This window comes from Schistocerca serialis, chromosome 7 (assembly GCF_023864345.2).
Source record: "Schistocerca serialis cubense isolate TAMUIC-IGC-003099 chromosome 7, iqSchSeri2.2, whole genome shotgun sequence".
NCBI lineage: Eukaryota > Metazoa > Arthropoda > Insecta > Orthoptera > Acrididae > Schistocerca > Schistocerca serialis.
Genome location: NC_064644.1, coordinates 517,148,267 through 517,174,751, shown reverse-complemented (window position 1 = coordinate 517,174,751; position 26,485 = coordinate 517,148,267). Strand labels below are relative to the sequence as shown.

General features: G+C 50.1%; 15 non-coding genes across 15 annotated transcripts; all 15 read right to left on the bottom strand.

Moving 5' to 3' along the window:
• Positions 1 to 212: 212 nt before the first annotated feature.
• Trnal-uaa (transfer RNA leucine (anticodon UAA)) lies at positions 213 to 296 on the bottom strand. The gene has a single exon. It is a non-coding gene; the product is annotated as a tRNA-Leu (tRNA).
• Positions 297 to 2,074: 1,778 nt separating this feature from the next.
• Trnal-uaa (transfer RNA leucine (anticodon UAA)) lies at positions 2,075 to 2,157 on the bottom strand. The gene has a single exon. It is a non-coding gene; the product is annotated as a tRNA-Leu (tRNA).
• A 1,778-nt stretch (positions 2,158 to 3,935) lies between these two features.
• Trnal-uaa (transfer RNA leucine (anticodon UAA)) lies at positions 3,936 to 4,018 on the bottom strand. The gene has a single exon. It is a non-coding gene; the product is annotated as a tRNA-Leu (tRNA).
• A 1,778-nt stretch (positions 4,019 to 5,796) lies between these two features.
• Positions 5,797 to 5,880, bottom strand: Trnal-uaa (transfer RNA leucine (anticodon UAA)). Its single transcript has one exon. It is a non-coding gene; the product is annotated as a tRNA-Leu (tRNA).
• Positions 5,881 to 7,658: 1,778 nt separating this feature from the next.
• Trnal-uaa (transfer RNA leucine (anticodon UAA)) lies at positions 7,659 to 7,741 on the bottom strand. Its single transcript has one exon. It is a non-coding gene; the product is annotated as a tRNA-Leu (tRNA).
• A 1,778-nt stretch (positions 7,742 to 9,519) lies between these two features.
• On the bottom strand, positions 9,520 to 9,603 carry Trnal-uaa (transfer RNA leucine (anticodon UAA)). Its single transcript has one exon. It is a non-coding gene; the product is annotated as a tRNA-Leu (tRNA).
• Positions 9,604 to 11,381: 1,778 nt separating this feature from the next.
• On the bottom strand, positions 11,382 to 11,464 carry Trnal-uaa (transfer RNA leucine (anticodon UAA)). Its single transcript has one exon. It is a non-coding gene; the product is annotated as a tRNA-Leu (tRNA).
• A 1,770-nt stretch (positions 11,465 to 13,234) lies between these two features.
• Positions 13,235 to 13,318, bottom strand: Trnal-uaa (transfer RNA leucine (anticodon UAA)). Its single transcript has one exon. It is a non-coding gene; the product is annotated as a tRNA-Leu (tRNA).
• Positions 13,319 to 15,108: 1,790 nt separating this feature from the next.
• Positions 15,109 to 15,192, bottom strand: Trnal-uaa (transfer RNA leucine (anticodon UAA)). Its single transcript has one exon. It is a non-coding gene; the product is annotated as a tRNA-Leu (tRNA).
• A 1,795-nt stretch (positions 15,193 to 16,987) lies between these two features.
• Positions 16,988 to 17,071, bottom strand: Trnal-uaa (transfer RNA leucine (anticodon UAA)). The gene has a single exon. It is a non-coding gene; the product is annotated as a tRNA-Leu (tRNA).
• A 1,790-nt stretch (positions 17,072 to 18,861) lies between these two features.
• On the bottom strand, positions 18,862 to 18,945 carry Trnal-uaa (transfer RNA leucine (anticodon UAA)). The gene has a single exon. It is a non-coding gene; the product is annotated as a tRNA-Leu (tRNA).
• Positions 18,946 to 20,735: 1,790 nt separating this feature from the next.
• Trnal-uaa (transfer RNA leucine (anticodon UAA)) lies at positions 20,736 to 20,819 on the bottom strand. The gene has a single exon. It is a non-coding gene; the product is annotated as a tRNA-Leu (tRNA).
• A 1,783-nt stretch (positions 20,820 to 22,602) lies between these two features.
• On the bottom strand, positions 22,603 to 22,686 carry Trnal-uaa (transfer RNA leucine (anticodon UAA)). The gene has a single exon. It is a non-coding gene; the product is annotated as a tRNA-Leu (tRNA).
• Positions 22,687 to 24,464: 1,778 nt separating this feature from the next.
• Trnal-uaa (transfer RNA leucine (anticodon UAA)) lies at positions 24,465 to 24,548 on the bottom strand. The gene has a single exon. It is a non-coding gene; the product is annotated as a tRNA-Leu (tRNA).
• A 1,778-nt stretch (positions 24,549 to 26,326) lies between these two features.
• Positions 26,327 to 26,410, bottom strand: Trnal-uaa (transfer RNA leucine (anticodon UAA)). The gene has a single exon. It is a non-coding gene; the product is annotated as a tRNA-Leu (tRNA).
• Positions 26,411 to 26,485: the final 75 nt, after the last annotated feature.

Here is a 26,485-nt window from a genome sequence, read left to right as displayed (position 1 = left end):
GCTTGGAACCCAGAGGCACAACACAACAACAACGGGAACGTCCGTGAGAAGAGCTAAACCTCGACGCAGGAAAAGTATGTTCCGCTATTTCTTTTCGACCGCTCGGGCTGTCACTGTCGTCTCTAGTAAAATCTGCATGGCGTGTTCCTGCATAATTTACTTGTTCTGTAAGATCTAGGGAGTATGTTAGTTTCAGAATGTTTAAAATGCATTGTCAGATGTGGGGTTCGAACCCACGCTCCCTTACGGGAACCAGAGCTTAAATCTGGCGCCTTAGACCGCTCGGCCAATCTGACGTGCGAGGCAAGAGCCCCAGAGACTTCCATCTCTAGCAATATCTCATAGAACCTCACTGCGAAATCTGTTTCTTTTTTCGGTAGGATGGAATTATGTCAGTTTTAGAATATTTAAGACGCAATGTCAGACGTGGCGTAGGAAATGCACCCTCCCTTTCGGGAACCAATGTGGCGCGTTGGACCGCTTTCTTCCGTCGTTTCCAGTTTGAACTGTAACTAGCGAAACTGTATTTAATAATAGGAACATTTTCACATTGATGCAAAGAAAACTTGATATTAACGAACGGCAAATACGGCCGTTTCCTAGCAACTGCCACGCTGTGCATTACGCACTCGTGGGAAGCCAATGAAATACTTCCTGTGAGGCTCAAACTGTCGACCTTCACTTTACAATACTTAGGCACTGCCCCGGTGGTACCGACGCGTACATACTGAAACGTCTTTGGATCGTCAGTGAGTACTACATGTTAGAAATTTCGTGTTCACCCTGATGTGCATTAAAGGGCAGATTCTTCAGTAAAAGTTAGTTCTGCGCTCAGTTACAGTATATGGCCCTAGCAGCACCAGGAAAACGGGTTCAGATTTACTCGCCTTCCACTCGGCGTTGAGCGCCTACAGCGAGATTGCCTTCGGCCTCTGGCGCCAGGAGGGAAGGCGACACATCACGGCGCAAGCAGCGCGTAGCAGAGGGCGGTGGTGGTGTGTCGGTCAGCATGGTTGCTTCCCAAGTAGCTGATCCGGGTTCGAAACCCGGACACCGCACGGAAGTTGTCTTCTTTACTCAGGAGAGTGTTTCCAACGCTGGCGATCGTCGAATTTCCGAACTGTCGTGTTACGAATGGTTTTCCTTCGCCCCTCGTCCCGCTCCGCGTAGGCTAGTGCGGATTGCGATTCACAGCATCGTGTGTCCCCATGTGTCGACTTGTCTCGACTTTGCTTGGCTGACGCTTGCAAATGGGCGTATATGTAGAGGACAGTCGCTAGAAACGACTGGGAGAGACCAACTCGACAAACACACAACGGACCCTTTCATTTGACTGCGGCCGCAGGCTAGCGAATTTAGGTACCGAGAGGCAAGAGAGGGGTCAGCGTGCTTGACCGTATCATCACCGCGCAGCAGCACCGAAAACTAAGGGAAAAGGCAAAATTAAAGAATCCAACAGCACGCAGACTTCCTAGTTAGCCACCGAGCCGTGTACTAAGCACGCAAAAACGCTGCTTAACCTCGGTGGTCGGACGAGAATCCGTGTCGTCAGCGTGGCACACAAGTCGGCGAGAACGTTTCCAGACGTGCGGACATCTTAGTCCTTGTACAGATCACTTGGGATTTGCCTGGCAGTCTCTCGCGCTGCCTTTTAGGGAACCAATATGGAATAGCCCTTGGTGGGATCTAACGCATAGCCGTCCCGTTGTTAGCATGACACACTAACTTAGTGAGCTTACTGCCCACGCAATACGGCCGCTTCAGAACTCCAGTACCTGAGCCACCGTTTCATCTATCTTTATTAAGGCACTACGATTCATTTAAACACGTATGTGATGCTGTTGAGGTTGCCTCGCTGTCGCTTGGAACCCAGAGGCACAACACAACAACACCGGAAACGTCCGTGAGAAGAGCTAAAAATCGACACAGGAAAAGTATGTTCCGGTATTTCTTTTCGACCGCTCGGGGTGTCACTGTCGTCTCCAGTAAAATCTGCATGGCGTGTTTCTGCGTAATTTATACTTGTTCTGTAAGATCAAGGGAGTATGTTAGTTTCAGAATGTTTAAAATGCATTGTCAGATGTGGGGTTCGAACCCACGCTCCCTTACGGAACCAGAGCTTAAATCTGGCGCCTGAGACCGCTCGGCCAATCTGACGTGCGAGGCAAGAGCCCCAGAGACTTCCATCTCTAGCAATATCTCATAGAACCTCACTGCGAAATCTGTTTCTTTTTTCGGTAGGATGGAATTATGTCAGTTTTAGAATATTTAAGACGCAATGTCAGACGTGGCGTAGGAAATGCACCCTCCCTTTCGGGAACCAATGTGGCGCGTTGGACCGCTTTCTTCCGTCGTTTCCAGTTTGAACTGTAACTAGCGAAACTGTATTTAATAATAGGAACATTTTCACATTGATGCAAAGAAAACTTGATATTAACGAACGGCAAATAGGGCCGTTTCCTAGCAACTGCCACGCTGTGCATTACGCACTCGTGGGAAGCCAATGAAATACTTCCTGTGAGGCTCAAACTGTCGACCTTCACTTTACAATACTTAGGCACTGCCCCGGTGGTACCGACGCGTACATACTGAAACGTCTTTGGATCGTCAGTGAGTACTTCATGTTAGAAATTTCGTGTTCGCCCTGATGTGCATTAAAGGGCAGATTCTTCAGTAAAAGTTAGTTCTGCGCTCAGTTACAGTATATGGCCCTAGCAGCACCAGGAAAACGGGTTCAGATTTACTCGCCTTCCACTCGGCGTTGAGCGCCTACAGCGAGATTGCCTTCGGCCTCTGGCGCCAGGAGGGAAGGCGACACATCACGGCGCAAGCAGCGCGTAGCAGAGGGCGGTGGTGGTGTGTCGGTCAGCATGGTTGCTTCCCAAGTAGCTGATCCGGGTTCGAAACCCGGACACCGCACGGAAGTTGTCTTCTTTACTCAGGAGAGTGTTTCCAACGCTGGCGATCGTCGAATTTCCGAACTGTCGTGTTACGAATGGTTTTCCTTCGCCCCTCGTCCCGCTCCGCGTAGGCTAGTGCGGATTGCGATTCACAGCATCGTGTGTCCCCATGTGTCGACTTGTCTCGACTTTGCTCGGCTGACGCTTGCAAATGGGCGTATATGTAGAGGACAGTCGCTAGAAACGACTGGGAGAGACCAACTCGACAAACACACAACGGACCCTTTCATTTGACTGCGGCCGCAGGCTAGCGAATTTAGGTACCGAGAGGCAAGAGAGGGGTCAGCGTGCTTGACCGTATCATCACCGCGCAGCAGCACCGAAAACTAAGGGAAAAGGCAAAATTAAAGAATCCAACAGCACGCAGACTTCCTAGTTAGCCACCGAGCCGTGTACTAAGCACGCAAAAACGCTGCTTAACCTCGGTGGTCGGACGAGAATCCGTGTTGTCAGCGTGGCACACAAGTCGGCGAGAACGTTTCCAGACGTGCGGACATCTTAGTCCTTGTACAGATCACTTGGGATTTGCCTGGCAGTCTCTCGCGCTGCCTTTTAGGGAACCAATATGGAATAGCCCTTGGTGGGATCTAACGCATAGCCGTCCCGTTGTTAGCATGACACACTAACTTAGTGAGCTTACTGCCCACGCAATACGGCCGCTTCAGAACTCCAGTACCTGAGCCACCGTTTCATCTATCTTTATTAAGGCACTACGATTCATTTAAACACGTATGTGATGCTGTTGAGGTTGCCTCGCTGTCGCTTGGAACCCAGAGGCACAACACAACAACACCGGAAACGTCCGTGAGAAGAGCTAAAAATCGACACAGGAAAAGTATGTTCCGGTATTTCTTTTCGACCGCTCGGGGTGTCACTGTCGTCTCCAGTAAAATCTGCATGGCGTGTTTCTGCGTAATTTATACTTGTTCTGTAAGATCAAGGGAGTATGTTAGTTTCAGAATGTTTAAAATGCATTGTCAGATGTGGGGTTCGAACCCACGCTCCCTTACGGAACCAGAGCTTAAATCTGGCGCCTGAGACCGCTCGGCCAATCTGACGTGCGAGGCAAGAGCCCCAGAGACTTCCATCTCTAGCAATATCTCATAGAACCTCACTGCGAAATCTGTTTCTTTTTTCGGTAGGATGGAATTATGTCAGTTTTAGAATATTTAAGACGCAATGTCAGACGTGGCGTAGGAAATGCACCCTCCCTTTCGGGAACCAATGTGGCGCGTTGGACCGCTTTCTTCCGTCGTTTCCAGTTTGAACTGTAACTAGCGAAACTGTATTTAATAATAGGAACATTTTCACATTGATGCAAAGAAAACTTGATATTAACGAACGGCAAATAGGGCCGTTTCCTAGCAACTGCCACGCTGTGCATTACGCACTCGTGGGAAGCCAATGAAATACTTCCTGTGAGGCTCAAACTGTCGACCTTCACTTTACAATACTTAGGCACTGCCCCGGTGGTACCGACGCGTACATTCTGAAACGTCTTTGGATCGTCAGTGAGTACTTCATGTTAGAAATTTCGTGTTCGCCCTGATGTGCATTAAAGGGCAGATTCTTCAGTAAAAGTTAGTTCTGCGCTCAGTTACAGTATATGGCCCTAGCAGCACCAGGAAAACGGGTTCAGATTTACTCGCCTTCCACTCGGCGTTGAGCGCCTACAGCGAGATTGCCTTCGGCCTCTGGCGCCAGGAGGGAAGGCGACACATCACGGCGCAAGCAGCGCGTAGCAGAGGGCGGTGGTGGTGTGTCGGTCAGCATGGTTGCTTCCCAAGTAGCTGATCCGGGTTCGAAACCCGGACACCGCACGGAAGTTGTCTTCTTTACTCAGGAGAGTGTTTCCAACGCTGGCGATCGTCGAATTTCCGAACTGTCGTGTTACGAATGGTTTTCCTTCGCCCCTCGTCCCGCTCCGCGTAGGCTAGTGCGGATTGCGATTCACAGCATCGTGTGTCCCCATGTGTCGACTTGTCTCGACTTTGCTCGGCTGACGCTTGCAAATGGGCGTATATGTAGAGGACAGTCGCTAGAAACGACTGGGAGAGACCAACTCGACAAACACACAACGGACCCTTTCATTTGACTGCGGCCGCAGGCTAGCGAATTTAGGTACCGAGAGGCAAGAGAGGGGTCAGCGTGCTTGACCGTATCATCACCTCGCAGCAGCACCGAAAACTAAGGGAAAAGGCAAAATTAAAGAATCCAACAGCACGCAGACTTCCTAGTTAGCCACCGAGCCGTGTACTAAGCACGCAAAAACGCTGCTTAACCTCGGTGGTCGGACGAGAATCCGTGTCGTCAGCGTGGCACACAAGTCGGCGAGAACGTTTCCAGACGTGCGGACATCTTAGTCCTTGTACAGATCACTTGGGATTTGCCTGGCAGTCTCTCGCGCTGCCTTTTAGGGAACCAATATGGAATAGCCCTTGGTGGGATCTAACGCATAGCCGTCCCGTTGTTAGCATGACACACTAACTTAGTGAGCTTACTGCCCACGCAATACGGCCGCTTCAGAACTCCAGTACCTGAGCCACCGTTTCATCTATCTTTATTAAGGCACTACGATTCATTTAAACACGTATGTGATGCTGTTGAGGTTGCCTCGCTGTCGCTTGGAACCCAGAGGCACAACACAACAACACCGGGAACGTCCGTGAGAAGAGCTAAAAATCGACACAGGAAAAGTATGTTCCGGTATTTCTTTTCGACCGCTCGGGGTGTCACTGTCGTCTCCAGTAAAATCTGCATGGCGTGTTTCTGCGTAATTTATACTTGTTCTGTAAGATCAAGGGAGTATGTTAGTTTCAGAATGTTTAAAATGCATTGTCAGATGTGGGGTTCGAACCCACGCTCCCTTACGGGAAACAGAGCTTAAATCTGGCGCCTTAGACCGCTCGGCCAATCTGACGTGCGAGGCAAGAGCCCCAGAGACTTCCATCTCTAGCAATATCTCATAGAACCTCACTGCGAAATCTGTTTCTTTTTTCGGTAGGATGGAATTATGTCAGTTTTAGAATATTTAAGACGCAATGTCAGACGTGGCGTAGGAAATGCACCCTCCCTTTCGGGAACCAATGTGGCGCGTTGGACCGCTTTCTTCCGTCGTTTCCAGTTTGAACTGTAACTAGCGAAACTGTATTTAATAATAGGAACATTTTCACATTGATGCAAAGAAAACTTGATATTAACGAACGGCAAATAGGGCCGTTTCCTAGCAACTGCCACGCTGTGCATTACGCACTCGTGGGAAGCCAATGAAATACTTCCTGTGAGGCTCAAACTGTCGACCTTCACTTTACAATACTTAGGCACTGCCCCGGTGGTACCGACGCGTACATTCTGAAACGTCTTTGGATCGTCAGTGAGTACTTCATGTTAGAAATTTCGTGTTCGCCCTGATGTGCATTAAAGGGCAGATTCTTCAGTAAAAGTTAGTTCTGCGCTCAGTTACAGTATATGGCCCTAGCAGCACCAGGAAAACGGGTTCAGATTTACTCGCCTTCCACTCGGCGTTGAGCGCCTACAGCGAGATTGCCTTCGGCCTCTGGCGCCAGGAGGGAAGGCGACACATCACGGCGCAAGCAGCGCGTAGCAGAGGGCGGTGGTGGTGTGTCGGTCAGCATGGTTGCTTCCCAAGTAGCTGATCCGGGTTCGAAACCCGGACACCGCACGGAAGTTGTCTTCTTTACTCAGGAGAGTGTTTCCAACGCTGGCGATCGTCGAATTTCCGAACTGTCGTGTTACGAATGGTTTTCCTTCGCCCCTCGTCCCGCTCCGCGTAGGCTAGTGCGGATTGCGATTCACAGCATCGTGTGTCCCCATGTGTCGACTTGTCTCGACTTTGCTCGGCTGACGCTTGCAAATGGGCGTATATGTAGAGGACAGTCGCTAGAAACGACTGGGAGAGACCAACTCGACAAACACACAACGGACCCTTTCATTTGACTGCGGCCGCAGGCTAGCGAATTTAGGTACCGAGAGGCAAGAGAGGGGTCAGCGTGCTTGACCGTATCATCACCGCGCAGCAGCACCGAAAACTAAGGGAAAAGGCAAAATTAAAGAATCCAACAGCACGCAGACTTCCTAGTTAGCCACCGAGCCGTGTACTAAGCACGCAAAAACGCTGCTTAACCTCGGTGGTCGGACGAGAATCCGTGTCGTCAGCGTGGCACACAAGTCGGCGAGAACGTTTCCAGACGTGCGGACATCTTAGTCCTTGTACAGATCACTTGGGATTTGCCTGGCAGTCTCTCGCGCTGCCTTTTAGGGAACCAATATGGAATAGCCCTTGGTGGGATCTAACGCATAGCCGTCCCGTTGTTAGCATGACACACTAACTTAGTGAGCTTACTGCCCACGCAATACGGCCGCTTCAGAACTCCAGTACCTGAGCCACCGTTTCATCTATCTTTATTAAGGCACTACGATTCATTTAAACACGTATGTGATGCTGTTGAGGTTGCCTCGCTGTCGCTTGGAACCCAGAGGCACAACACAACAACACCGGAAACGTCCGTGAGAAGAGCTAAAAATCGACACAGGAAAAGTATGTTCCGGTATTTCTTTTCGACCGCTCGGGGTGTCACTGTCGTCTCCAGTAAAATCTGCATGGCGTGTTTCTGCGTAATTTATACTTGTTCTGTAAGATCAAGGGAGTATGTTAGTTTCAGAATGTTTAAAATGCATTGTCAGATGTGGGGTTCGAACCCACGCTCCCTTACGGAACCAGAGCTTAAATCTGGCGCCTGAGACCGCTCGGCCAATCTGACGTGCGAGGCAAGAGCCCCAGAGACTTCCATCTCTAGCAATATCTCATAGAACCTCACTGCGAAATCTGTTTCTTTTTTCGGTAGGATGGAATTATGTCAGTTTTAGAATATTTAAGACGCAATGTCAGACGTGGCGTAGGAAATGCACCCTCCCTTTCGGGAACCAATGTGGCGCGTTGGACCGCTTTCTTCCGTCGTTTCCAGTTTGAACTGTAACTAGCGAAACTGTATTTAATAATAGGAACATTTTCACATTGATGCAAAGAAAACTTGATATTAACGAACGGCAAATAGGGCCGTTTCCTAGCAACTGCCACGCTGTGCATTACGCACTCGTGGGAAGCCAATGAAATACTTCCTGTGAGGCTCAAACTGTCGACCTTCACTTTACAATACTTAGGCACTGCCCCGGTGGTACCGACGCGTACATACTGAAACGTCTTTGGATCGTCAGTGAGTACTTCATGTTAGAAATTTCGTGTTCGCCCTGATGTGCATTAAAGGGCAGATTCTTCAGTAAAAGTTAGTTCTGCGCTCAGTTACAGTATATGGCCCTAGCAGCACCAGGAAAACGGGTTCAGATTTACTCGCCTTCCACTCGGCGTTGAGCGCCTACAGCGAGATTGCCTTCGGCCTCTGGCGCCAGGAGGGAAGGCGACACATCACGGCGCAAGCAGCGCGTAGCAGAGGGCGGTGGTGGTGTGTCGGTCAGCATGGTTGCTTCCCAAGTAGCTGATCCGGGTTCGAAACCCGGACACCGCACGGAAGTTGTCTTCTTTACTCAGGAGAGTGTTTCCAACGCTGGCGATCGTCGAATTTCCGAACTGTCGTGTTACGAATGGTTTTCCTTCGCCCCTCGTCCCGCTCCGCGTAGGCTAGTGCGGATTGCGATTCACAGCATCGTGTGTCCCCATGTGTCGACTTGTCTCGACTTTGCTCGGCTGACGCTTGCAAATGGGCGTATATGTAGAGGACAGTCGCTAGAAACGACTGGGAGAGACCAACTCGACAAACACACAACGGACCCTTTCATTTGACTGCGGCCGCAGGCTAGCGAATTTAGGTACCGAGAGGCAAGAGAGGGGTCAGCGTGCTTGACCGTATCATCACCTCGCAGCAGCACCGAAAACTAAGGGAAAAGGCAAAATTAAAGAATCCAACAGCACGCAGACTTCCTAGTTAGCCACCGAGCCGTGTACTAAGCACGCAAAAACGCTGCTTAACCTCGGTGGTCGGACGAGAATCCGTGTCGTCAGCGTGGCACACAAGTCGGCGAGAACGTTTCCAGACGTGCGGACATCTTAGTCCTTGTACAGATCACTTGGGATTTGCCTGGCAGTCTCTCGCGCTGCCTTTTAGGGAACCAATATGGAATAGCCCTTGGTGGGATCTAACGCATAGCCGTCCCGTTGTTAGCATGACACACTAACTTAGTGAGCTTACTGCCCACGCAATACGGCCGCTTCAGAACTCCAGTACCTGAGCCACCGTTTCATCTATCTTTATTAAGGCACTACGATTCATTTAAACACGTATGTGATGCTGTTGAGGTTGCCTCGCTGTCGCTTGGAACCCAGAGGCACAACACAACAACACCGGGAACGTCCGTGAGAAGAGCTAAAAATCGACACAGGAAAAGTATGTTCCGGTATTTCTTTTCGACCGCTCGGGGTGTCACTGTCGTCTCCAGTAAAATCTGCATGGCGTGTTTCTGCGTAATTTATACTTGTTCTGTAAGATCAAGGGAGTATGTTAGTTTCAGAATGTTTAAAATGCATTGTCAGATGTGGGGTTCGAACCCACGCTCCCTTACGGGAAACAGAGCTTAAATCTGGCGCCTTAGACCGCTCGGCCAATCTGACGTGCGAGGCAAGAGCCCCAGAGACTTCCATCTCTAGCAATATCTCATAGAACCTCACTGCGAAATCTGTTTCTTTTTTCGGTAGGATGGAATTATGTCAGTTTTAGAATATTTAAGACGCAATGTCAGACGTGGCGTAGGAAATGCACCCTCCCTTTCGGGAACCAATGTGGCGCGTTGGACCGCTTTCTTCCGTCGTTTCCAGTTTGAACTGTAACTAGCGAAACTGTATTTAATAATAGGAACATTTTCACATTGATGCAAAGAAAACTTGATATTAACGAACGGCAAATAGGGCCGTTTCCTAGCAACTGCCACGCTGTGCATTACGCACTCGTGGGAAGCCAATGAAATACTTCCTGTGAGGCTCAAACTGTCGACCTTCACTTTACAATACTTAGGCACTGCCCCGGTGGTACCGACGCGTACATTCTGAAACGTCTTTGGATCGTCAGTGAGTACTTCATGTTAGAAATTTCGTGTTCGCCCTGATGTGCATTAAAGGGCAGATTCTTCAGTAAAAGTTAGTTCTGCGCTCAGTTACAGTATATGGCCCTAGCAGCACCAGGAAAACGGGTTCAGATTTACTCGCCTTCCACTCGGCGTTGAGCGCCTACAGCGAGATTGCCTTCGGCCTCTGGCGCCAGGAGGGAAGGCGACACATCACGGCGCAAGCAGCGCGTAGCAGAGGGCGGTGGTGGTGTGTCGGTCAGCATGGTTGCTTCCCAAGTAGCTGATCCGGGTTCGAAACCCGGACACCGCACGGAAGTTGTCTTCTTTACTCAGGAGAGTGTTTCCAACGCTGGCGATCGTCGAATTTCCGAACTGTCGTGTTACGAATGGTTTTCCTTCGCCCCTCGTCCCGCTCCGCGTAGGCTAGTGCGGATTGCGATTCACAGCATCGTGTGTCCCCATGTGTCGACTTGTCTCGACTTTGCTCGGCTGACGCTTGCAAATGGGCGTATATGTAGAGGACAGTCGCTAGAAACGACTGGGAGAGACCAACTCGACAAACACACAACGGACCCTTTCATTTGACTGCGGCCGCAGGCTAGCGAATTTAGGTACCGAGAGGCAAGAGAGGGGTCAGCGTGCTTGACCGTATCATCACCGCGCAGCAGCACCGAAAACTAAGGGAAAAGGCAAAATTAAAGAATCCAACAGCACGCAGACTTCCTAGTTAGCCACCGAGCCGTGTACTAAGCACGCAAAAACGCTGCTTAACCTCGGTGGTCGGACGAGAATCCGTGTCGTCAGCGTGGCACACAAGTCGGCGAGAACGTTTCCAGACGTGCGGACATCTTAGTCCTTGTACAGATCACTTGGGATTTGCCTGGCAGTCTCTCGCGCTGCCTTTTAGGGAACCAATATGGAATAGCCCTTGGTGGGATCTAACGCATAGCCGTCCCGTTGTTAGCATGACACACTAACTTAGTGAGCTTACTGCCCACGCAATACGGCCGCTTCAGAACTCCAGTACCTGAGCCACCGTTTCATCTATCTTTATTAAGGCACTACGATTCATTTAAACACGTATGTGATGCTGTTGAGGTTGCCTCGCTGTCGCTTGGAACCCAGAGGCACAACACAACAACACCGGAAACGTCCGTGAGAAGAGCTAAAAATCGACACAGGAAAAGTATGTTCCGGTATTTCTTTTCGACCGCTCGGGGTGTCACTGTCGTCTCCAGTAAAATCTGCATGGCGTGTTTCTGCGTAATTTATACTTGTTCTGTAAGATCAAGGGAGTATGTTAGTTTCAGAATGTTTAAAATGCATTGTCAGATGTGGGGTTCGAACCCACGCTCCCTTACGGAACCAGAGCTTAAATCTGGCGCCTGAGACCGCTCGGCCAATCTGACGTGCGAGGCAAGAGCCCCAGAGACTTCCATCTCTAGCAATATCTCATAGAACCTCACTGCGAAATCTGTTTCTTTTTTCGGTAGGATGGAATTATGTCAGTTTTAGAATATTTAAGACGCAATGTCAGACGTGGCGTAGGAAATGCACCCTCCCTTTCGGGAACCAATGTGGCGCGTTGGACCGCTTTCTTCCGTCGTTTCCAGTTTGAACTGTAACTAGCGAAACTGTATTTAATAATAGGAACATTTTCACATTGATGCAAAGAAAACTTGATATTAACGAACGGCAAATAGGGCCGTTTCCTAGCAACTGCCACGCTGTGCATTACGCACTCGTGGGAAGCCAATGAAATACTTCCTGTGAGGCTCAAACTGTCGACCTTCACTTTACAATACTTAGGCACTGCCCCGGTGGTACCGACGCGTACATACTGAAACGTCTTTGGATCGTCAGTGAGTACTTCATGTTAGAAATTTCGTGTTCGCCCTGATGTGCATTAAAGGGCAGATTCTTCAGTAAAAGTTAGTTCTGCGCTCAGTTACAGTATATGGCCCTAGCAGCACCAGGAAAACGGGTTCAGATTTACTCGCCTTCCACTCGGCGTTGAGCGCCTACAGCGAGATTGCCTTCGGCCTCTGGCGCCAGGAGGGAAGGCGACACATCACGGCGCAAGCAGCGCGTAGCAGAGGGCGGTGGTGGTGTGTCGGTCAGCATGGTTGCTTCCCAAGTAGCTGATCCGGGTTCGAAACCCGGACACCGCACGGAAGTTGTCTTCTTTACTCAGGAGAGTGTTTCCAACGCTGGCGATCGTCGAATTTCCGAACTGTCGTGTTACGAATGGTTTTCCTTCGCCCCTCGTCCCGCTCCGCGTAGGCTAGTGCGGATTGCGATTCACAGCATCGTGTGTCCCCATGTGTCGACTTGTCTCGACTTTGCTCGGCTGACGCGAAAGCTGACGCTTGCAAATGGGCGTATATGTAGAGGACAGTCGCTAGAAACGACTGGGAGAGACCAACTCGACAAACACACAACGGACCCTTTCATTTGACTGCGGCCGCAGGCTAGCGAATTTAGGTACCGAGAGGCAAGAGAGGGGTCAGCGTGCTTGACCGTATCATCACCTCGCAGCAGCACCGAAAACTAAGGGAAAAGGCAAAATTAAAGAATCCAACAGCACGCAGACTTCCTAGTTAGCCACCGAGCCGTGTACTAAGCACGCAAAAACGCTGCTTAACCTCGGTGGTCGGACGAGAATCCGTGTCGTCAGCGTGGCACACAAGTCGGCGAGAACGTTTCCAGACGTGCGGACATCTTAGTCCTTGTACAGATCACTTGGGATTTGCCTGGCAGTCTCTCGCGCTGCCTTTTAGGGAACCAATATGGAATAGCCCTTGGTGGGATCTAACGCATAGCCGTCCCGTTGTTAGCATGACACACTAACTTAGTGAGCTTACTGCCCACGCAATACGGCCGCTTCAGAACTCCAGTACCTGAGCCACCGTTTCATCTATCTTTATTAAGGCACTACGATTCATTTAAACACGTATGTGATGCTGTTGAGGTTGCCTCGCTGTCGCTTGGAACCCAGAGGCACAACACAACAACACCGGAAACGTCCGTGAGAAGAGCTAAAAATCGACACAGGAAAAGTATGTTCCGGTATTTCTTTTCGACCGCTCGGGGTGTCACTGTCGTCTCCAGTAAAATCTGCATGGCGTGTTTCTGCGTAATTTATACTTGTTCTGTAAGTCAGAATGTTTAAAATGCATTGTCAGATGTGGGGTTCGAACCCACGCTCCCTTACGGGAACCAGAGCTTAAATCTGGCGCCTTAGACCGCTCGGCCAATCTGACGTGCGAGGCAAGAGCCCCAGAGACTTCCATCTCTAGCAATATCTCATAGAACCTCACTGCGAAATCTGTTTCTTTTTTCGGTAGGATGGAATTATGTCAGTTTTAGAATATTTAAGACGCAATGTCAGACGTGGCGTAGGAAATGCACCCTCCCTTTCGGGAACCAATGTGGCGCGTTGGACCGCTTTCTTCCGTCGTTTCCAGTTTGAACTGTAACTAGCGAAACTGTATTTAATAATAGGAACATTTTCACATTGATGCAAAGAAAACTTGATATTAACGAACGGCAAATAGGGCCGTTTCCTAGCAACTGCCACGCTGTGCATTACGCACTCGTGGGAAGCCAATGAAATACTTCCTGTGAGGCTCAAACTGTCGACCTTCACTTTACAATACTTAGGCACTGCCCCGGTGGTACCGACGCGTACATACTGAAACGTCTTTGGATCGTCAGTGAGTACTTCATGTTAGAAATTTCGTGTTCGCCCTGATGTGCATTAAAGGGCAGATTCTTCAGTAAAAGTTAGTTCTGCGCTCAGTTACAGTATATGGCCCTAGCAGCACCAGGAAAACGGGTTCAGATTTACTCGCCTTCCACTCGGCGTTGAGCGCCTACAGCGAGATTGCCTTCGGCCTCTGGCGCCAGGAGGGAAGGCGACACATCACGGCGCAAGCAGCGCGTAGCAGAGGGCGGTGGTGGTGTGTCGGTCAGCATGGTTGCTTCCCAAGTAGCTGATCCGGGTTCGAAACCCGGACACCGCACGGAAGTTGTCTTCTTTACTCAGGAGAGTGTTTCCAACGCTGGCGATCGTCGAATTTCCGAACTGTCGTGTTACGAATGGTTTTCCTTCGCCCCTCGTCCCGCTCCGCGTAGGCTAGTGCGGATTGCGATTCACAGCATCGTGTGTCCCCATGTGTCGACTTGTCTCGACTTTGCTCGGCTGACGCGAAAGCTGACGCTTGCAAATGGGCGTATATGTAGAGGACAGTCGCTAGAAACGACTGGGAGAGACCAACTCGACAAACACACAACGGACCCTTTCATTTGACTGCGGCCGCAGGCTAGCGAATTTAGGTACCGAGAGGCAAGAGAGGGGTCAGCGTGCTTGACCGTATCATCACCGCGCAGCAGCACCGAAAACTAAGGGAAAAGGCAAAATTAAAGAATCCAACAGCACGCAGACTTCCTAGTTAGCCACCGAGCCGTGTACTAAGCACGCAAAAACGCTGCTTAACCTCGGTGGTCGGACGAGAATCCGTGTTGTCAGCGTGGCACACAAGTCGGCGAGAACGTTTCCAGACGTGCGGACATCTTAGTCCTTGTACAGATCACTTGGGATTTGCCTGGCAGTCTCTCGCGCTGCCTTTTAGGGAACCAATATGGAATAGCCCTTGGTGGGATCTAACGCATAGCCGTCCCGTTGTTAGCATGACACACTAACTTAGTGAGCTTACTGCCCACGCAATACGGCCGCTTCAGAACTCCAGTACCTGAGCCACCGTTTCATCTATCTTTATTAAGGCACTACGATTCATTTAAACACGTATGTGATGCTGTTGAGGTTGCCTCGCTGTCGCTTGGAACCCAGAGGCACAACACAACAACACCGGAAACGTCCGTGAGAAGAGCTAAAAATCGACACAGGAAAAGTATGTTCCGGTATTTCTTTTCGACCGCTCGGGGTGTCACTGTCGTCTCCAGTAAAATCTGCATGGCGTGTTTCTGCGTAATTTATACTTGTTCTGTAAGATCAAGGGAGTATGTTAGTTTCAGAATGTTTAAAATGCATTGTCAGATGTGGGGTTCGAACCCACGCTCCCTTACGGGAACCAGAGCTTAAATCTGGCGCCTTAGACCGCTCGGCCAATCTGACGTGCGAGGCAAGAGCCCCAGAGACTTCCATCTCTAGCAATATCTCATAGAACCTCACTGCGAAATCTGTTTCTTTTTTCGGTAGGATGGAATTATGTCAGTTTTAGAATATTTAAGACGCAATGTCAGACGTGGCGTAGGAAATGCACCCTCCCTTTCGGGAACCAATGTGGCGCGTTGGACCGCTTTCTTCCGTCGTTTCCAGTTTGAACTGTAACTAGCGAAACTGTATTTAATAATAGGAACATTTTCACATTGATGCAAAGAAAACTTGATATTAACGAACGGCAAATAGGGCCGTTTCCTAGCAACTGCCACGCTGTGCATTACGCACTCGTGGGAAGCCAATGAAATACTTCCTGTGAGGCTCAAACTGTCGACCTTCACTTTACAATACTTAGGCACTGCCCCGGTGGTACCGACGCGTACATACTGAAACGTCTTTGGATCGTCAGTGAGTACTTCATGTTAGAAATTTCGTGTTCGCCCTGATGTGCATTAAAGGGCAGATTCTTCAGTAAAAGTTAGTTCTGCGCTCAGTTACAGTATATGGCCCTAGCAGCACCAGGAAAACGGGTTCAGATTTACTCGCCTTCCACTCGGCGTTGAGCGCCTACAGCGAGATTGCCTTCGGCCTCTGGCGCCAGGAGGGAAGGCGACACATCACGGCGCAAGCAGCGCGTAGCAGAGGGCGGTGGTGGTGTGTCGGTCAGCATGGTTGCTTCCCAAGTAGCTGATCCGGGTTCGAAACCCGGACACCGCACGGAAGTTGTCTTCTTTACTCAGGAGAGTGTTTCCAACGCTGGCGATCGTCGAATTTCCGAACTGTCGTGTTACGAATGGTTTTCCTTCGCCCCTCGTCCCGCTCCGCGTAGGCTAGTGCGGATTGCGATTCACAGCATCGTGTGTCCCCATGTGTCGACTTGTCTCGACTTTGCTCGGCTGACGCGAAAGCTGACGCTTGCAAATGGGCGTATATGTAGAGGACAGTCGCTAGAAACGACTGGGAGAGACCAACTCGACAAACACACAACGGACCCTTTCATTTGACTGCGGCCGCAGGCTAGCGAATTTAGGTACCGAGAGGCAAGAGAGGGGTCAGCGTGCTTGACCGTATCATCACCGCGCAGCAGCACCGAAAACTAAGGGAAAAGGCAAAATTAAAGAATCCAACAGCACGCAGACTTCCTAGTTAGCCACCGAGCCGTGTACTAAGCACGCAAAAACGCTGCTTAACCTCGGTGGTCGGACGAGAATCCGTGTTGTCAGCGTGGCACACAAGTCGGCGAGAACGTTTCCAGACGTGCGGACATCTTAGTCCTTGTACAGATCACTTGGGATTTGCCTGGCAGTCTCTCGCGCTGCCTTTTAGGGAACCAATATGGAATAGCCCTTGGTGGGATCTAACGCATAGCCGTCCCGTTGTTAGCATGACACACTAACTTAGTGAGCTTACTGCCCACGCAATACGGCCGCTTCAGAACTCCAGTACCTGAGCCACCGTTTCATCTATCTTTATTAAGGCACTACGATTCATTTAAACACGTATGTGATGCTGTTCTGTTGAGGTTGCCTCGCTGTCGCTTGGAACCCAGAGGCACAACACAACAACACCGGAAACGTCCGTGAGAAGAGCTAAAAATCGACACAGGAAAAGTATGTTCCGGTATTTCTTTTCGACCGCTCGGGGTGTCACTGTCGTCTCCAGTAAAATCTGCATGGCGTGTTTCTGCGTAATTTATACTTGTTCTGTAAGATCAAGGGAGTATGTTAGTTTCAGAATGTTTAAAATGCATTGTCAGATGTGGGGTTCGAACCCACGCTCCCTTACGGGAACCAGAGCTTAAATCTGGCGCCTTAGACCGCTCGGCCAATCTGACGTGCGAGGCAAGAGCCCCAGAGACTTCCATCTCTAGCAATATCTCATAGAACCTCACTGCGAAATCTGTTTCTTTTTTCGGTAGGATGGAATTATGTCAGTTTTAGAATATTTAAGACGCAATGTCAGACGTGGCGTAGGAAATGCACCCTCCCTTTCGGGAACCAATGTGGCGCGTTGGACCGCTTTCTTCCGTCGTTTCCAGTTTGAACTGTAACTAGCGAAACTGTATTTAATAATAGGAACATTTTCACATTGATGCAAAGAAAACTTGATATTAACGAACGGCAAATAGGGCCGTTTCCTAGCAACTGCCACGCTGTGCATTACGCACTCGTGGGAAGCCAATGAAATACTTCCTGTGAGGCTCAAACTGTCGACCTTCACTTTACAATACTTAGGCACTGCCCCGGTGGTACCGACGCGTACATACTGAAACGTCTTTGGATCGTCAGTGAGTACTTCATGTTAGAAATTTCGTGTTCGCCCTGATGTGCATTAAAGGGCAGATTCTTCAGTAAAAGTTAGTTCTGCGCTCAGTTACAGTATATGGCCCTAGCAGCACCAGGAAAACGGGTTCAGATTTACTCGCCTTCCACTCGGCGTTGAGCGCCTACAGCGAGATTGCCTTCGGCCTCTGGCGCCAGGAGGGAAGGCGACACATCACGGCGCAAGCAGCGCGTAGCAGAGGGCGGTGGTGGTGTGTCGGTCAGCATGGTTGCTTCCCAAGTAGCTGATCCGGGTTCGAAACCCGGACACCGCACGGAAGTTGTCTTCTTTACTCAGGAGAGTGTTTCCAACGCTGGCGATCGTCGAATTTCCGAACTGTCGTGTTACGAATGGTTTTCCTTCGCCCCTCGTCCCGCTCCGCGTAGGCTAGTGCGGATTGCGATTCACAGCATCGTGTGTCCCCATGTGTCGACTTGTCTCGACTTTGCTCGGCTGACGCGAAAGCTGACGCTTGCAAATGGGCGTATATGTAGAGGACAGTCGCTAGAAACGACTGGGAGAGACCAACTCGACAAACACACAACGGACCCTTTCATTTGACTGCGGCCGCAGGCTAGCGAATTTAGGTACCGAGAGGCAAGAGAGGGGTCAGCGTGCTTGACCGTATCATCACCGCGCAGCAGCACCGAAAACTAAGGGAAAAGGCAAAATTAAAGAATCCAACAGCACGCAGACTTCCTAGTTAGCCACCGAGCCGTGTACTAAGCACGCAAAAACGCTGCTTAACCTCGGTGGTCGGACGAGAATCCGTGTTGTCAGCGTGGCACACAAATCGGCGAGAACGTTTCCAGACGTGCGGACATCTTAGTCCTTGTACAGATCACTTGGGATTTGCCTGGCAGTCTCTCGCGCTGCCTTTTAGGGAACCAATATGGAATAGCCCTTGGTGGGATCTAACGCATAGCCGTCCCGTTGTTAGCATGACACACTAACTTAGTGAGCTTACTGCCCACGCAATACGGCCGCTTCAGAACTCCAGTACCTGAGCCACCGTTTCATCTATCTTTATTAAGGCACTACGATTCATTTAAACACGTATGTGATGCTGTTGAGGTTGCCTCGCTGTCGCTTGGAACCCAGAGGCACAACACAACAACACCGGAAACGTCCGTGAGAAGAGCTAAAAATCGACACAGGAAAAGTATGTTCCGGTATTTCTTTTCGACCGCTCGGGGTGTCACTGTCGTCTCCAGTAAAATCTGCATGGCGTGTTTCTGCGTAATTTATACTTGTTCTGTAAGATCAAGGGAGTATGTTAGTTTCAGAATGTTTAAAATGCATTGTCAGATGTGGGGTTCGAACCCACGCTCCCTTACGGGAACCAGAGCTTAAATCTGGCGCCTTAGACCGCTCGGCCAATCTGACGTGCGAGGCAAGAGCCCCAGAGACTTCCATCTCTAGCAATATCTCATAGAACCTCACTGCGAAATCTGTTTCTTTTTTCGGTAGGATGGAATTATGTCAGTTTTAGAATATTTAAGACGCAATGTCAGACGTGGCGTAGGAAATGCACCCTCCCTTTCGGGAACCAATGTGGCGCGTTGGACCGCTTTCTTCCGTCGTTTCCAGTTTGAACTGTAACTAGCGAAACTGTATTTAATAATAGGAACATTTTCACATTGATGCAAAGAAAACTTGATATTAACGAACGGCAAATAGGGCCGTTTCCTAGCAACTGCCACGCTGTGCATTACGCACTCGTGGGAAGCCAATGAAATACTTCCTGTGAGGCTCAAACTGTCGACCTTCACTTTACAATACTTAGGCACTGCCCCGGTGGTACCGACGCGTACATACTGAAACGTCTTTGGATCGTCAGTGAGTACTTCATGTTAGAAATTTCGTGTTCGCCCTGATGTGCATTAAAGGGCAGATTCTTCAGTAAAAGTTAGTTCTGCGCTCAGTTACAGTATATGGCCCTAGCAGCACCAGGAAAACGGGTTCAGATTTACTCGCCTTCCACTCGGCGTTGAGCGCCTACAGCGAGATTGCCTTCGGCCTCTGGCGCCAGGAGGGAAGGCGACACATCACGGCGCAAGCAGCGCGTAGCAGAGGGCGGTGGTGGTGTGTCGGTCAGCATGGTTGCTTCCCAAGTAGCTGATCCGGGTTCGAAACCCGGACACCGCACGGAAGTTGTCTTCTTTACTCAGGAGAGTGTTTCCAACGCTGGCGATCGTCGAATTTCCGAACTGTCGTGTTACGAATGGTTTTCCTTCGCCCCTCGTCCCGCTCCGCGTAGGCTAGTGCGGATTGCGATTCACAGCATCGTGTGTCCCCATGTGTCGACTTGTCTCGACTTTGCTCGGGTGACGCGAAAGCTGACGCTTGCAAATGGGCGTATATGTAGAGGACAGTCGCTAGAAACGACTGGGAGAGACCAACTCGACAAACACACAACGGACCCTTTCATTTGACTGCGGCCGCAGGCTAGCGAATTTAGGTACCGAGAGGCAAGAGAGGGGTCAGCGTGCTTGACCGTATCATCACCGCGCAGCAGCACCGAAAACTAAGGGAAAAGGCAAAATTAAAGAATCCAACAGCACGCAGACTTCCTAGTTAGCCACCGAGCCGTGTACTAAGCACGCAAAAACGCTGCTTAACCTCGGTGGTCGGACGAGAATCCGTGTTGTCAGCGTGGCACACAAGTCGGCGAGAACGTTTCCAGACGTGCGGACATCTTAGTCCTTGTACAGATCACTTGGGATTTGCCTGGCAGTCTCTCGCGCTGCCTTTTAGGGAACCAATATGGAATAGCCCTTGGTGGGATCTAACGCATAGCCGTCCCGTTGTTAGCATGACACACTAACTTAGTGAGCTTACTGCCCACGCAATACGGCCGCTTCAGAACTCCAGTACCTGAGCCACCGTTTCATCTATCTTTATTAAGGCACTACGATTCATTTAAACACGTATGTGATGCTGTTGAGGTTGCCTCGCTGTCGCTTGGAACCCAGAGGCACAACACAACAACACCGGAAACGTCCGTGAGAAGAGCTAAAAATCGACACAGGAAAAGTATGTTCCGGTATTTCTTTTCGACCGCTCGGGGTGTCACTGTCGTCTCCAGTAAAATCTGCATGGCGTGTTTCTGCGTAATTTATACTTGTTCTGTAAGATCAAGGGAGTATGTTAGTTTCAGAATGTTTAAAATGCATTGTCAGATGTGGGGTTCGAACCCACGCTCCCTTACGGGAACCAGAGCTTAAATCTGGCGCCTTAGACCGCTCGGCCAATCTGACGTGCGAGGCAAGAGCCCCAGAGACTTCCATCTCTAGCAATATCTCATAGAACCTCACTGCGAAATCTGTTTCTTTTTTCGGTAGGATGGAATTATGTCAGTTTTAGAATATTTAAGACGCAATGTCAGACGTGGCGTAGGAAATGCACCCTCCCTTTCGGGAACCAATGTGGCGCGTTGGACCGCTTTCTTCCGTCGTTTCCAGTTTGAACTGTAACTAGCGAAACTGTATTTAATAATAGGAACATTTTCACATTGATGCAAAGAAAACTTGATATTAACGAACGGCAAATAGGGCCGTTTCCTAGCAACTGCCACGCTGTGCATTACGCACTCGTGGGAAGCCAATGAAATACTTCCTGTGAGGCTCAAACTGTCGACCTTCACTTTACAATACTTAGGCACTGCCCCGGTGGTACCGACGCGTACATACTGAAACGTCTTTGGATCGTCAGTGAGTACTTCATGTTAGAAATTTCGTGTTCGCCCTGATGTGCATTAAAGGGCAGATTCTTCAGTAAAAGTTAGTTCTGCGCTCAGTTACAGTATATGGCCCTAGCAGCACCAGGAAAACGGGTTCAGATTTACTCGCCTTCCACTCGGCGTTGAGCGCCTACAGCGAGATTGCCTTCGGCCTCTGGCGCCAGGAGGGAAGGCGACACATCACGGCGCAAGCAGCGCGTAGCAGAGGGCGGTGGTGGTGTGTCGGTCAGCATGGTTGCTTCCCAAGTAGCTGATCCGGGTTCGAAACCCGGACACCGCACGGAAGTTGTCTTCTTTACTCAGGAGAGTGTTTCCAACGCTGGCGATCGTCGAATTTCCGAACTGTCGTGTTACGAATGGTTTTCCTTCGCCCCTCGTCCCGCTCCGCGTAGGCTAGTGCGGATTGCGATTCACAGCATCGTGTGTCCCCATGTGTCGACTTGTCTCGACTTTGCTTGGCTGACGCTTGCAAATGGGCGTATATGTAGAGGACAGTCGCTAGAAACGACTGGGAGAGACCAACTCGACAAACACACAACGGACCCTTTCATTTGACTGCGGCCGCAGGCTAGCGAATTTAGGTACCGAGAGGCAAGAGAGGGGTCAGCGTGCTTGACCGTATCATCACCGCGCAGCAGCACCGAAAACTAAGGGAAAAGGCAAAATTAAAGAATCCAACAGCACGCAGACTTCCTAGTTAGCCACCGAGCCGTGTACTAAGCACGCAAAAACGCTGCTTAACCTCGGTGGTCGGACGAGAATCCGTGTTGTCAGCGTGGCACACAAGTCGGCGAGAACGTTTCCAGACGTGCGGACATCTTAGTCCTTGTACAGATCACTTGGGATTTGCCTGGCAGTCTCTCGCGCTGCCTTTTAGGGAACCAATATGGAATAGCCCTTGGTGGGATCTAACGCATAGCCGTCCCGTTGTTAGCATGACACACTAACTTAGTGAGCTTACTGCCCACGCAATACGGCCGCTTCAGAACTCCAGTACCTGAGCCACCGTTTCATCTATCTTTATTAAGGCACTACGATTCATTTAAACACGTATGTGATGCTGTTCTGTTGAGGTTGCCTCGCTGTCGCTTGGAACCCAGAGGCACAACACAACAACACCGGAAACGTCCGTGAGAAGAGCTAAAAATCGACACAGGAAAAGTATGTTCCGGTATTTCTTTTCGACCGCTCGGGGTGTCACTGTCGTCTCCAGTAAAATCTGCATGGCGTGTTTCTGCGTAATTTATACTTGTTCTGTAAGATCAAGGGAGTATGTTAGTTTCAGAATGTTTAAAATGCATTGTCAGATGTGGGGTTCGAACCCACGCTCCCTTACGGGAACCAGAGCTTAAATCTGGCGCCTTAGACCGCTCGGCCAATCTGACGTGCGAGGCAAGAGCCCCAGAGACTTCCATCTCTAGCAATATCTCATAGAACCTCACTGCGAAATCTGTTTCTTTTTTCGGTAGGATGGAATTATGTCAGTTTTAGAATATTTAAGACGCAATGTCAGACGTGGCGTAGGAAATGCACCCTCCCTTTCGGGAACCAATGTGGCGCGTTGGACCGCTTTCTTCCGTCGTTTCCAGTTTGAACTGTAACTAGCGAAACTGTATTTAATAATAGGAACATTTTCACATTGATGCAAAGAAAACTTGATATTAACGAACGGCAAATAGGGCCGTTTCCTAGCAACTGCCACGCTGTGCATTACGCACTCGTGGGAAGCCAATGAAATACTTCCTGTGAGGCTCAAACTGTCGACCTTCACTTTACAATACTTAGGCACTGCCCCGGTGGTACCGACGCGTACATACTGAAACGTCTTTGGATCGTCAGTGAGTACTTCATGTTAGAAATTTCGTGTTCGCCCTGATGTGCATTAAAGGGCAGATTCTTCAGTAAAAGTTAGTTCTGCGCTCAGTTACAGTATATGGCCCTAGCAGCACCAGGAAAACGGGTTCAGATTTACTCGCCTTCCACTCGGCGTTGAGCGCCTACAGCGAGATTGCCTTCGGCCTCTGGCGCCAGGAGGGAAGGCGACACATCACGGCGCAAGCAGCGCGTAGCAGAGGGCGGTGGTGGTGTGTCGGTCAGCATGGTTGCTTCCCAAGTAGCTGATCCGGGTTCGAAACCCGGACACCGCACGGAAGTTGTCTTCTTTACTCAGGAGAGTGTTTCCAACGCTGGCGATCGTCGAATTTCCGAACTGTCGTGTTACGAATGGTTTTCCTTCGCCCCTCGTCCCGCTCCGCGTAGGCTAGTGCGGATTGCGATTCACAGCATCGTGTGTCCCCATGTGTCGACTTGTCTCGACTTTGCTTGGCTGACGCTTGCAAATGGGCGTATATGTAGAGGACAGTCGCTAGAAACGACTGGGAGAGACCAACTCGACAAACACACAACGGACCCTTTCATTTGACTGCGGCCGCAGGCTAGCGAATTTAGGTACCGAGAGGCAAGAGAGGGGTCAGCGTGCTTGACCGTATCATCACCGCGCAGCAGCACCGAAAACTAAGGGAAAAGGCAAAATTAAAGAATCCAACAGCACGCAGACTTCCTAGTTAGCCACCGAGCCGTGTACTAAGCACGCAAAAACGCTGCTTAACCTCGGTGGTCGGACGAGAATCCGTGTTGTCAGCGTGGCACACAAGTCGGCGAGAACGTTTCCAGACGTGCGGACATCTTAGTCCTTGTACAGATCACTTGGGATTTGCCTGGCAGTCTCTCGCGCTGCCTTTTAGGGAACCAATATGGAATAGCCCTTGGTGGGATCTAACGCATAGCCGTCCCGTTGTTAGCATGACACACTAACTTAGTGAGCTTACTGCCCACGCAATACGGCCGCTTCAGAACTCCAGTACCTGAGCCACCGTTTCATCTATCTTTATTAAGGCACTACGATTCATTTAAACACGTATGTGATGCTGTTGAGGTTGCCTCGCTGTCGCTTGGAACCCAGAGGCACAACACAACAACACCGGAAACGTCCGTGAGAAGAGCTAAAAATCGACACAGGAAAAGTATGTTCCGGTATTTCTTTTCGACCGCTCGGGGTGTCACTGTCGTCTCCAGTAAAATCTGCATGGCGTGTTTCTGCGTAATTTATACTTGTTCTGTAAGATCAAGGGAGTATGTTAGTTTCAGAATGTTTAAAATGCATTGTCAGATGTGGGGTTCGAACCCACGCTCCCTTACGGGAACCAGAGCTTAAATCTGGCGCCTTAGACCGCTCGGCCAATCTGACGTGCGAGGCAAGAGCCCCAGAGACTTCCATCTCTAGCAATATCTCATAGAACCTCACTGCGAAATCTGTTTCTTTTTTCGGTAGGATGGAATTATGTCAGTTTTAGAATATTTAAGACGCAATGTCAGACGTGGCGTAGGAAATGCACCCTCCCTTTCGGGAACCAATGTGGCGCGTTGGACCGCTTTCTTTCGTCGTTTCCAGTTTGAACTGTAACTAGCGAAACTGTATTTAATAATAGGAACATTTTCACATTGATGCAAAGAAAACTTGATATTAACGAACGGCAAATAGGGCCGTTTCCTAGCAACTGCCACGCTGTGCATTACGCACTCGTGGGAAGCCAATGAAATACTTCCTGTGAGGCTCAAACTGTCGACCTTCACTTTACAATACTTAGGCACTGCCCCGGTGGTACCGACGCGTACATACTGAAACGTCTTTGGATCGTCAGTGAGTACTTCATGTTAGAAATTTCGTGTTCGCCCTGATGTGCATTAAAGGGCAGATTCTTCAGTAAAAGTTAGTTCTGCGCTCAGTTACAGTATATGGCCCTAGCAGCACCAGGAAAACGGGTTCAGATTTACTCGCCTTCCACTCGGCGTTGAGCGCCTACAGCGAGATTGCCTTCGGCCTCTGGCGCCAGGAGGGAAGGCGACACATCACGGCGCAAGCAGCGCGTAGCAGAGGGCGGTGGTGGTGTGTCGGTCAGCATGGTTGCTTCCCAAGTAGCTGATCCGGGTTCGAAACCCGGACACCGCACGGAAGTTGTCTTCTTTACTCAGGAGAGTGTTTCCAACGCTGGCGATCGTCGAATTTCCGAACTGTCGTGTTACGAATGGTTTTCCTTCGCCCCTCGTCCCGCTCCGCGTAGGCTAGTGCGGATTGCGATTCACAGCATCGTGTGTCCCCATGTGTCGACTTGTCTCGACTTTGCTCGGCTGACGCTTGCAAATGGGCGTATATGTAGAGGACAGTCGCTTGAAACGACTGGGAGAGACCAACTCGACAAACACACAACGGACCCTTTCATTTGACTGCGGCCGCAGGCTAGCGAATTTAGGTACCGAGAGGCAAGAGAGGGGTCAGCGTGCTTGACCGTATCATCACCGCGCAGCAGCACCGAAAACTAAGGGAAAAGGCAAAATTAAAGAATCCAACAGCACGCAGACTTCCTAGTTAGCCACCGAGCCGTGTACTAAGCACGCAAAAACGCTGCTTAACCTCGGTGATCGGACGAGAATCCGTGTCGTCAGCGTGGCACACAAGTCGGCGAGAACGTTTCCAGACGTGCGGACATCTTAGTCCTTGTACAGATCACTTGGGATTTGCCTGGCAGTCTCTCGCGCTGCCTTTTAGGGAACCAATATGGAATAGCCCTTGGTGGGATCTAACGCATAGCCGTCCCGTTGTTAGCATGACACACTAACTTAGTGAGCTTACTGCCCACGCAATACGGCCGCTTCAGAACTCCAGTACCTGAGCCACCGTTTCATCTATCTTTATTAAGGCACTACGATTCATTTAAACACGTATGTGATGCTGTTGAGGTTGCCTCGCTGTCGCTTGGAACCCAGAGGCACAACACAACAACACCGGAAACGTCCGTGAGAAGAGCTAAAAATCGACACAGGAAAAGTATGTTCCGGTATTTCTTTTCGACCGCTCGGGGTGTCACTGTCGTCTCCAGTAAAATCTGCATGGCGTGTTTCTGCGTAATTTATACTTGATCTGTAAGATCAAGGGAGTATGTTAGTTTCAGAATGTTTAAAATGCATTGTCAGATGTGGGGTTCGAACCCACTCTCCCTTACGGGAACCAGAGCTTAAATCTGGCGCCTTAGACCGCTTGGCCAATCTGACGTGCGAGGCAAGAGCCCCAGAGACTTCCATCTCTAGCAATATCTCATAGAACCTCACTGCGAAATCTGTTTCTTT